The sequence below is a fragment of the Carcharhinus amblyrhynchos genome, chromosome 24 (genome assembly GCF_965287045.1).
Source record: "Carcharhinus amblyrhynchos chromosome 24, sCarAmb.v2.hapA, whole genome shotgun sequence".
NCBI lineage: Eukaryota > Metazoa > Chordata > Chondrichthyes > Carcharhiniformes > Carcharhinidae > Carcharhinus > Carcharhinus amblyrhynchos.
The window spans coordinates 29,040,710-29,052,107 of NC_137347.1; positions in this window are offsets into that span (position 1 = coordinate 29,040,710).

Consider the following 11,398-nt stretch of genomic DNA (forward strand, 5'->3'; position numbering starts at 1 on the left):
GCTTTGTCAAACATTGACTTCAGGATGACAGGGAAAAAAAAAATCCAGACCACTACTTCACCAACAATACTGTGGGATTATAGTTTAATCAAGAGTGTAGCTGTCGAATAATCCTTTGGACCAGGTGTGATTGCTTTGAAAATGGACACCTATTGAAGGCACCTGTTTAATTTTATTAAGTTTTAAAATTTAACTGTTGTATTCCTCAGAACTGGACGAGGCCAACTGGCCCTTCAATCATAGAACATAGAAACTACAGCATAAACAGGCCCTTCAGCCCACAAGTTGCGCCGATCATATCCATACCTACCAAATCATAGAACTATCTGTAACTCCCAATCCCATATACTCATCCAGAAGTCTTTTAAAAGACCCCAACGAGTTCACCTCTACCACCACCGACAGCAGCTGATTCCACTCACTCACCACCCTCCGAGTGAAAAACTTACCCCTAACATCTCCTCTGTACTTTCTCCTCAGCACCTTAAACCTGTGTCCTCTTGTAGTGACCATTTCAGCCCTGGGAAATAGCCTCCGAGAATCCACCCTATCTATTCCTCTCAACATTTTATAAACCTCTATCCAGGTCGCCTCTCAACCTTAGTCTCTCTAGGGAGAAGAGACCTAGCTCCCTCAACCTAAGGCATGCTTCCCAATCCAGGCAACATCCTTGTAAATCTCCTCTGCACCCTCTCAATAGCTTCCACATCCTTCCTGTAGTGAGGCGACCAGAACTGTGCACAGTACTCAAAGTGGGGTCTGAGAAGGGTCTTATAAAGTTGCAGCATTACCTCCCGACTCCTAAGCTCAATCCCTCGATTAATGAAGGCCAGTACACCATCATGTTCTGCTGTTCAGTTAGATCACTGACACGTTGAAATATTTATGGCATAGAAAGGAGCCATTCAGCCCATTGCAAACCAAGAAAGAGCTATCCACTGCCTTTTAGCCCAGTGGGTTTACAGCAACGCAAGCGGATATCCAAATGCTTTTTTTTAAAAATGGGTTGAGGTAAGGAAATGTGGTTTATACCATGAGTTCCATTCTCCCGTCATTCTGTGGATGAAAAAGACACTCCTGAACACTCCCCTAATCCTTCCACCATTTACTTAAATCTATGACCCTGGTTCTTGACCTCTGCTGTAAGTCCTTTCAATCCACTCTGTCTACGTTGCTCATAATTTTATATGCATCAATTCAATCTGCCCTTTGCCTCCTCTGTTCCAAAGATAACAAACCCAGCCTCGCCAATCATTACCCATTGATAAAATTCCCATTTTCTCGCAACAGCCTTGTAAAGCTCTCCTGTATCCTCCCTTGTGTGATCAAATCCTTCATTTTTGCAGTGATAGAACCACAGGCAGTATTCTGAGTATTTTATGCAATTTTAGCATAACCCCCATGCTTTTAAATTCAAGGCTTTAGCCAATAAAGACACTATCCCATGTGCCTTCTTGACCACCTTTTCATCCTATCCTGCTATCTTCAAGAATCTGTAGACGTACACTCCAGAGCCTGGCTGTGCTTTCATATTTTTATAATCCCACTATCTATTATGTATTCCCTTGCCTTGTGTTTCATCCCCAAATGCATTACCTCACACTTTTCCGATCGTTTTCCACCTTCCTGCCCACTTGACCAATCCATTGACATCTGCATTTTACAGATTTCTTTCTCACTGTCAACCAACATGGCCAATTTTCACATCATTTGCAAACTGCTGAAGCATGTCTCTATTTCTTGAGTCCTCTGTCTGAAGACAAGTCTGACCCACAGCACTGCAATCTTCACCACAGATAGGATAAAGAGGCAGGTCCTGAGTCAACCCCTGTGGAATAGGAATTGAGCGGTTGGCATTAACCTGGTCCACAATGGTTGTCCAGCCAACTAACCCTTTATTTCCTTCAATTAAGCCCTTATTATTTTCTCATGCTGTTCCTTTGGTTCTACATAGTAGACAAAACGTACTCCAGCAACCCACACTTGTAAAACCCAAAACAAAACATCTACTGTTAGATGCGATTCTGCAATTACAGAACAATCCTGGAGTGTGCTAATAGTTACACAAACAACCAATTTAAGGTAATCAGTCAACTTCATAACATGGTTTAATTATGCTTGCTAGAAGAGATATATGCTCATACATAGTGCAGGATTTTGATGGTTCTATTAATTTTTAGCACCTGTAATATCTAAAGATTGGAAATTTCTGCCCAAGGTTAATGGACCTTTAAATGGTCTGCCTAATTTAACTTTTCTGTCCCACCTGCTACAATTCCCACAGTGCAGTGAACCAAAAGATTTATCCCTTTATCGCTAAATAAAACCCGTGCATTGATTAACTACATTTGTAGGGCAGGATATCACTGTCAGAAGTGAATATTGTATCTAAATGAAATGTATATTTTGACTCCAAGGGAATGTAAATTCCGAGGATCCCAAGAAAGTAAGATTGAGCTGTGTCTCCGTTTACAATTTATGAAGGAGGGCTTGCAGAGATGGAGTGGCACAGGTTAACTCTCATCTTAAGCCAATGGGAGAAATGAATTTGGATTATTTCCACATAAGGGAGGATGAATAATGAAACAGAGGGATAAAAGTTGGAAAATCATCATGCTCATTAATACAATGCGACCATGGCTTCTGGGGTATGACTCTTTTGGACATAGTTCAAGATTGCTTCAAAGACAGAGAAGAGAAATACATCACCTGTACTGGCAATTTCGACAACTAGGATCTTGAGAGATGAGAAACATCTAGGCTGTCTTCACTGCTTCTTAATAAAGTATAAGTAAAGTCTTGCTTAATAAATTCTACTTGATTCATAAGCACTGGTTATTTGTACTTTGTAGGTCAAATGAGGAGCAACATGTTAGAAATGAGTTTCATTAAAATGGTTTTATACCCCGACACCCTGAAATCTTACAGTAGGGATTCACTTTTGCAAACAAAAGGATTATATTGAAGCTTTGCACTTTTTTGAATTACTGAGGAGCCTCTGTTTCTCCATGGCAATGCCTTGATCAGAGTTGACTTGACAACCGATCAGTCCCTGTTTCTATTGAAGTACAAATTGTGGTCATTTGAAACTTGACATTCTTGTGTTTGTCCTGATGACTGCAAAGTGAAAAGCTTTGGTAACATGTCCCTCTTTTCAGTACTGTGTAATTAAATGCTGGAATAGAATCAAGGGACTGAATAGTCACTGCTTTATTCTAGGAACATTGCAGTTAAAATAAAATTAAGTGGATGCTATAACTGATCTATTTTTAACAATGTTGAGACCATTGTCAAATTAATATCACTAGGTACAATGGATTATTGCCCTGGTGCACTCATAGATCTTAAATCTCAGATTCCAAAGCAGTATCTGTAGTTTGGATACTTCTTCTCTAATATCATGGGGTCAATGTTTGAGAAAACGTAGCACCAGTGAGTAGCTTAAGTGCCCCATCCACTGTGTAAAACCTGTCATTCCTTTGTGTACAAAATACTCAAATTTACCTTCGTGTATTGTCACTTCTTATAAATAGCAACATAAAGTTTCTCTTTCTTGCTGTTAATTGTCCCCCAAAGAAAACATATAAATCAGCTGTTATGATGTAAAATATTGTTCTTGTTAAATGAACTTCTCATTGGCTCTGACTTGTTGACTAAAGGTGCGTTAACCAGTGACAGATCAGAACCTCCTCCCAGCTTTGCAATAAATCATCTCTTTGATTCTCACTTTGGAGCATTGCTTGATCGTGGCTGGGAGTCAGCAAGGCTTAGAGTGACATAACAGTTGCTTGCAGAGATCAAGGTGAGCAAAGGCAAACTTCAATTATTGTGCTAGCATTCATAGGAAGACACAGGACACAGGAGTGGGCCATTCAGCCCATCTATGAGATCATGGCTTAGCTGGTTGTGATCTCAGCTTCACTTTCCTGTAGATCGTGTCAATGGCAGAACAAAGGTCAGTACTCCATGAAAGCAAAAAAAAACTAGGACAATGACAGATAGCCCTATAGCTTTGGGTGGTGACAAAAAAAAAGCCCAGAAGGTGCAACGCTTGTCCTATTACCTCTTCCCCATTGAAGGCCCCAGACATTCCTTTTAGGGGAAACAGTGTAATTAACAGCCCAATTTTGCCATCACATTGCATCCGTTTGCAGACAGGAAAACCTGGTAAAGTCAGGTGTGAAGCGAATAGTGCGATCTGTGCCCATTCGCCCTTTACTAAAGCCCATGGGCATGCCGGCTATTTAAATGTATTTGCATTTCCGGGGGGGGGGGGGGGGTAGAGGAGGAGGTGGGAGGAGAGTGCATCACTTGTGGAGGGGGTGGGGGCCAGGGGGAGGAATGATCTAACATGGAGGGATGTGACACGAGAGCAGCATTCTATGTTTTTTCTGTGCACGTGCAGTTGGAGGTGCTGTAGGGTTTCGGGTGTATTAAGCCGTGCCCACAGGCTTGTGCAGTGCAATTCGGAATCGCTGATATTTTTGCAGGCAGATTGCTTATGGGGACACCTCAGAACGGGTTTAAACGTTGAATCTGAAACATTCCCAGTTTCAAGTCTACCCAGCACTTAGAATCAAAATGGTAAATAGGGCCCAATGTTTCACTTGCACCTCCTTCAGATATTAGATAGCTCACCAGACTCCTGCCTGGAAAGCACCTCAGTAAATTCTCTCATTTTAGACCCACAGATTGCAGTTTCATACAATGTTGACTGACATGGGTTGTGAAGGTTTTATTCCCTTTATAACTTTGTGTACACATTTGTGTGGGTAAGCAGCAGGTAAGTGTGACAAGTGGGCATGGCATGTATAGTGAAGCCATCATCAGGTTCAGTATCCCTGAGCTTATAAGGGTCATGAGGTGTAATATTAGGTGTGTTTAAAATAGGCCTGGTTCTGGCTGTCAGTTGTAATGCAGCGACTCTCCATACCCAAGTTGATGGCATGTGTTAGGTTTTTCAGACCTGGCTAATGCCTCTGTTTCAGGATCAGGTTAAGAATGTTCAGCACAAGGCAGATATTGATCAGACAGCAGTGGAGAGGAAGAAAGGAATCAGAGAATTATCAAAGATACGAACGGGTTGATATAATTCGATGCAAAAGGCACACAGATGTAACACAACTTTTGTTTAATGTCACCACAGAAGCCATCAGCTGGTACAATGCGCTAAGAAACTGGTTACTCTTCAGGGGAGATCACTCAGCAACCATTCCATCACAATGTTGAAAGACAAGGTGTTTGTCCAAACTGTAACCAGGCAACACACCAGGAACTAGGATTCTCAGAAACATATTCCTTTGTTTTTTCTGAAGTACAGAAAATGTCTGTATTATCACATTTGACCCATTTTTATCCAATTGGAATTGCTGATCAGACTAGGGTGCAATTGCTGTAATTCCATTTTAGCCCCACACACTAATTAAACCAGTGTCACATTTGACCACGGGATGAGCTTCTAACATTTGTACCATTACAGAAACTACTATTACCCCTCCGTAACATGGGCTGAAAAGTCAGACAATCTCATCTGCTCACGCAGATCCCTTTTGTGACCTGTATTGCATTGACTATTAAACCACTCCTAGTTGCTCCCCTACCTTCTACCCTCTGAATACTTGGAGTTATCCAAATAACTGCAACAAGTCCCAGTCCCCTGTACTCACTGATCTATAACTGGTTCCTGGTCAGGCAATAACTTGATTTTAAAATTCTTATCCTTGTTTTCAAATCCCTCGTCTTTCTTTCCCCACCTCCTGTATTTTTCTCCTACCCCACAAAACAGATATTTGAAATTCTCTCATCCTGACCTTTTAAGCAGTCTTGACTTTAATCACTCCACCCTTGGTGGCTATGCCTCCGGGTGCGCAGGTCCACAAGCTCTCTTCTCCACCTCTCCATCCTCCTTCATCAAGCTGTGGTCATCCGTCCTAATAAATGCTTCTGTGATTTGTGAGTATCATGCTTTTTTAAAATAAATATATATAAATATATAGTCTCCAGGAAATGCGTGGGACTTTAATTATGTTAAAGATGCTTGCCAAAGCAAACTAATAAAATTAAACAAACAGAGACAAAGGAAGGCAGTTCCTTAAGGGGGACACTTCCTGAAACAAAAATAAAGCAGAAATGAAACTTAAAACATTAAACCAAAAGATGATCAAAGGGTTAAAAGATGCTTGCCTGGGACTTTAATTATGTTAAAGGAGTATATAAATCTAAGTTATTGTTGAAAACCCATGGGCACAGATACAATTGGCCAAATAACCTTCTGTGATGTCTGATTCAATAATTCCTTTCTTCAAAGCACCTCACACTCACAATGGAAGTAAATGCATTTCCCATGTGTAAATTTACTTAATAAATATACACTGCTATTGAGTGACCAAGGTAGCAAATCAATCCCAGTGATCAAAAAACTGGCTGCTTTTTAACATTTTACCAACAAATACATTAAATAAAGTTCACATACTGAGTGGGGACAAGAGTATCAAGATCACATGACTAACTACTCACTTATTTTGTATTTACTAAATGAAAATTTAATTGGAAAGCCAGATGTGGCCAATTAGTTAGACATGACTAGTGGATAAACAGTGGTGTCATCTCCTAACTCAAAGACCATGCAGCAGATAAAGGGATGGTGTCTGCCTGTGACAATTGCCGGATCTGCTATGTCTAACAAGCAGTGTCTCTTTGCCATCCAACCTGCTGCCTTTAAAATCAAACTGGTAAACATATGGATTAGACTGACAAAAAAGGCCATCTTACCCACTTCAAAAGCTATTGTCTGGACATGGCAGAAAGACATTATGCATTTTACCCTGGCACACTTACGTCACTGTAAGAAGTCTCACGCACTATTTCGCACTGATTCTTCACCTGAAGAAGGAGTCTGAGACTCTGAAAGCTTGTGCTGCCAAATAAACCTGTTAGACTTGAACCTGGTCTTGTGAGGCTTCTTACTGTGCTTACCCCAGTCCAATGCCAGCATCTCCATATCACGCTTATATCATTCAGCTTTTGCACATTTGTTGAAGTTCCAATTGGCATTTTCTTTTCTTCCTCCCTCTAATGCAACAACTGTCTCACCACAACCTGGTTTGTGGGTTTCTCTCCAGCAGCCTCTTTTCTACCTGAACCTAGACAGTAAGAAATGGCAGATAACTCTTTTCTCATTCATTCTCAAACTGTTGGTCAGGCCAGCATTTACATTAAATACCATGGGTGGAATTTCCCTTCTGGAAACGAGTCCTGTGGCAGGGATGGAGATGAGGACAGCTTCTCGCTGTGGATGTTGGTGGGAATTTATGTCATATTGCTGACCTTAGCCTCATTAAATATGCATTGGGGGGTTTGCAACATTTCACGTGGGGATGATTTTGCACATTGCCAGCATATCCAGGCACCATTTCTAAAAGATAGGTGGATATAACTTACCCACTTTTGAAGACAAACCCCAGAACTCTCTGAAGCTGGAAAATGGACCCTGTTAAAGACACTGAAGCTGGAAGATACATCCAATAGATGCTTCCCCAAGCGCTGCTGCGTGTTCCAGGGTCCACAGTCACTGGAGGCCTCCATCGCGAACTATTGAGGCAGCCCTAGACAAGTGCTGATACGTACACATCCCGTTAGTCCACTGTTCTGGGCCAGGGTGATTTCCCACTGATGATGATCAGTTGGAGGAGAAGGAATGAGGGCAGTTCCAGTCAGGTTTTCATCTGCATTCTGTTAGCAGGATGCAAAACGATTTCATGCCAGCCTCTGTTGGGAATGATGTCCCGTCATTTTGCTCAGGAGCAGATGATCCTGCCACCATTTTACACCAGCATGAAACTGACGTTTGGAGGTCCCACCACATCCTCATTCCCCAATTCGCTATTAAACAGGGCGTCACGATGGAACAACAGTCAGCACTGCTGCCTCACAGCTCCAGGGACCCGGGTTCGATTCCCAGCTTGGTTCACTCTCTGCTGAGCTTGCACGTTCTCCCCATGCCTGCATGGGTTTCCTCAGTGTACCCAAACAGGTGCCAGAGTGTAGTGACTAGGGGATTTTCACAGTAACTTCATTGTAGCATTAATGTAAGACTGTGTGTGCAAATAAACTTTTTACATGCTACGATGGGAAAATTCCACACTCCGTACAGCATAAAAACAGGTCAGCAACATGGCTCTACACTACCATTGATGCAACACATGTTACCCTATCCATCTAAACTTCTATCCCTTTACCTCTCTGGCCAATAAAAACAGATCTCACTCTTTACTCAATCCCTTTATAATTTTGAATACCTCCATTAAATCTCTTAGCTTGCATCACACTAAGGACATTAATCTTAGCTTCACAAACCTCTACACAAAGTTTTGCATTATTCTGTTAAATACTGGACTTTGGGCAACATTAACCTGCATTTGCATATTGACTTTCACACAGTACTGTTGTCGAACTGAACTTTCAAACCATCCTAATACACTTTACGGAAGCATTACCAGTTAACATTTAGCGCTGAGTGACAAAAATATTAGGACAGATGACCAATGTTGGTCACATAGGAGGTAGAGACCTTTAAGGATTGAATTCCAGACCCTGGATCTAGGTAGTTGAAGGTACAGCTACTAATCTCACAGTAATAACAATCATAGACACTTATTAATTCATCAGATATGGGCTTCACCACAAGACCAGCATTTACTCCCAATCGCGATCGGCAAGGTGGTGGTGAGCCACCTCTGGACCCACAACAATCCATGTAGTGTAGGTACACCCACAGTGCTGTTAGAGAAGGAGCGAGTTCTAGCATATTGATGCAGCGACAATGAAATAACAGTGATTTATTGCAGAATGGTGCACAACTTACAGGGGCACTTGCCAGTTTGGATTTCTACTTGCCTGCTGTCTGTTGTTTGTGGTGATAGAGACGTGGATTTCGGTGGTGTTGATGATGAAGCCATGGCAAATGTTTGCAGAATCCTGTGAATGTTGCACACTGCTGGCATTGTGCGTCAGTGCTGGAGGGAGTAAAAGCTTAATAGATGGGTAACATATCATGCAAATTACTTTGCCTTGGACAGTGTCATCCTTCCTGAATGTTGCTGGATCTAGAGATTATTCCATCACACTGCAGCTTTGTAGACGGAGGACGGCTTTGGGGAGTCAGGAGGTGAATTATTCAACACCAGTATGTGTTAGAAATCTGAGAATGTTGTAGGAGGTTAGAGTTGAGATGCTGCTTATGGATAGATTTGAAAATTTGGATAAAAATTTTTAGAAATGAGGAATTAGCAGGTCAGGAGCCAGTGTAGCTTATTGAGCAATAAGCAAGAATGGTATTCAACGAGAGTTAGAAGACATGATTTTTATAAGCGAAAAGTGGGAGGCAGGCCAGGGGAGTATTGGAATTTAAACAGTTTAGCTGAAGGAAAAGGGCTGCTGTATATTCATCCTTTCCTAAGCTCGCTGCTAGAACCTTCCGCTGCAAATGGAACACCTCTCACTGTGCCACCATCCAACATACCAAGTGCTCAAACTAAGGAAGAGCTACCTGATCAGTACGTGGTAATGTGAAACCAAATGAGAAAATGCTGGAAAATCTCAGCAGGTCTGGCAGCATCTGTAAGGAGAGAAAAGAAGCTTTGCCAAAGGTTAATGCTGGCTTGAAACGTCAGCTCTTTTCTCCTCGTACAGATATTGCCAGACCTGCTAAGATTTTCCAGCATTTTCTCTTTCGATTTCAGATTCTAGCTTCCGTAATCATTTGCTTTTTTTTTTAAACACTGGGTGATGTGTTTGCCCTGAGTGTTCAACAGGGGATTGGTTTGCTGCCTCCATTAACACAGTGAACTTCTCAGGCTCCAGTCTAAACAGGAAGGTTTAGGGAATTATATTTCTTTTTGTAAAATGTTGGTAATGGAAGAATGTAATCAAAAAGCTGAACGCTCAACAGGAATGTAAACACCCATCATTCATACTTTATGGCTTAGCTCTTTGTGTCTGTGTCATTCTAGTGCAAAAACAATCTTAAAAGGGATGTTGCACATTCAAACAGACACTATTAATCTGTTCTACCACGCTTGTTATATACACTTTCAAAAACTCAACGCAAAATTAATTATAATCAGTGCAGTATATAGCAAGCGGCCAATCAACTTGCAACCACTTACATCACACCAAAAACGTCACTTCCTTCATTCATCCTATGACCACCAACACTGGTACAGCCACTAGGAAATGATGAAAGAGATGTATTATCTCCAGACTATTAATCCAGAAACTCAGCTAATGTTCTGGGGACCTGGGTTTGAATCCTGCTACAGCAGATGGTGGAATTTGAATTTATATAAAAAAAAAATCTGGAACTAAAAATCTACTGATGATCACGAAACCATTGTCGGATAAACCTTCTGGTTCACTAACGTCCTTTAGGGAAGGAAATCTGCCGTCCTTACCTGGTCTGGGCCACAAAGGGGATTGACTCTCAACTGCCCTCTGAAATGGCCTAGCAAGGTACTCAGTTGTATCAATTGCTGCAAAGTCAAAGGATGGTAGGCAACAGCTAGTGCCAACCACACCCCACAAATGAATAAAAAGTTAGAAAGGCACTGAATATTGGTTCAATCTGTTTTGCCTTCAGCATCACTGGGAGCTGGTGACAAGTGGTATACAAGTTTAGACCGTTGTACAGGATCTTGCTCCTGTCAAATAAAGCAGCTTTCGACAAGGCCCGACTCTTTAGGACTGCTGCTCAAGTACTTTCTACAGCAACCAATCCATGTACCCCGAGCACACTTGGAGAGGAGTTGTTGGAAGAAGTTTCCATTGTTTGGCAGCTGCCTATAAACCCAAACCTTAGTGAGGCCAGGTTATCAAAATCAGCAGAAATTGGAATGTCATTGCAGGGCTCTTAAATTCATAGAGATCCTACTGTCCAGAAGGCCACTTGGCTCATCGCGCCTCCACCAACAATCCCACCCAGACCCTACCCCCATAACACCACTTCTATACCCTACTAATCTCCCTGACACTAAGGGCCAATTTAGCATTACCAATCAACCTACCCTACATATCTTTGAATGCTCCAGTTTCTTCCCACCATCCAGAGGAAACCCATGCAGATGTGGGGAGAACGTGCAAACTCCAGTCACCCAAGGCAGGAATCGAACTCAGGTCAGTGGCGCTGTGAGGCAGCAGTGCTAACCACTGTGCCACCCTGACAGCACTGCTGCCTCACAGCACCAGCGACCCAGGTTAGATTCCCAGCTGTCTGTGCAGAGGCTGCATGTTCTTCCTGTGTCTACATGGGTTTCCTCTGGGTGCTCTGGCTTCTTTCCACAGTCTGAAAGACGTGCTGCTGGGTGCTTTGGCTATGGTAAATTCTCTCAATGTACCCAAACAG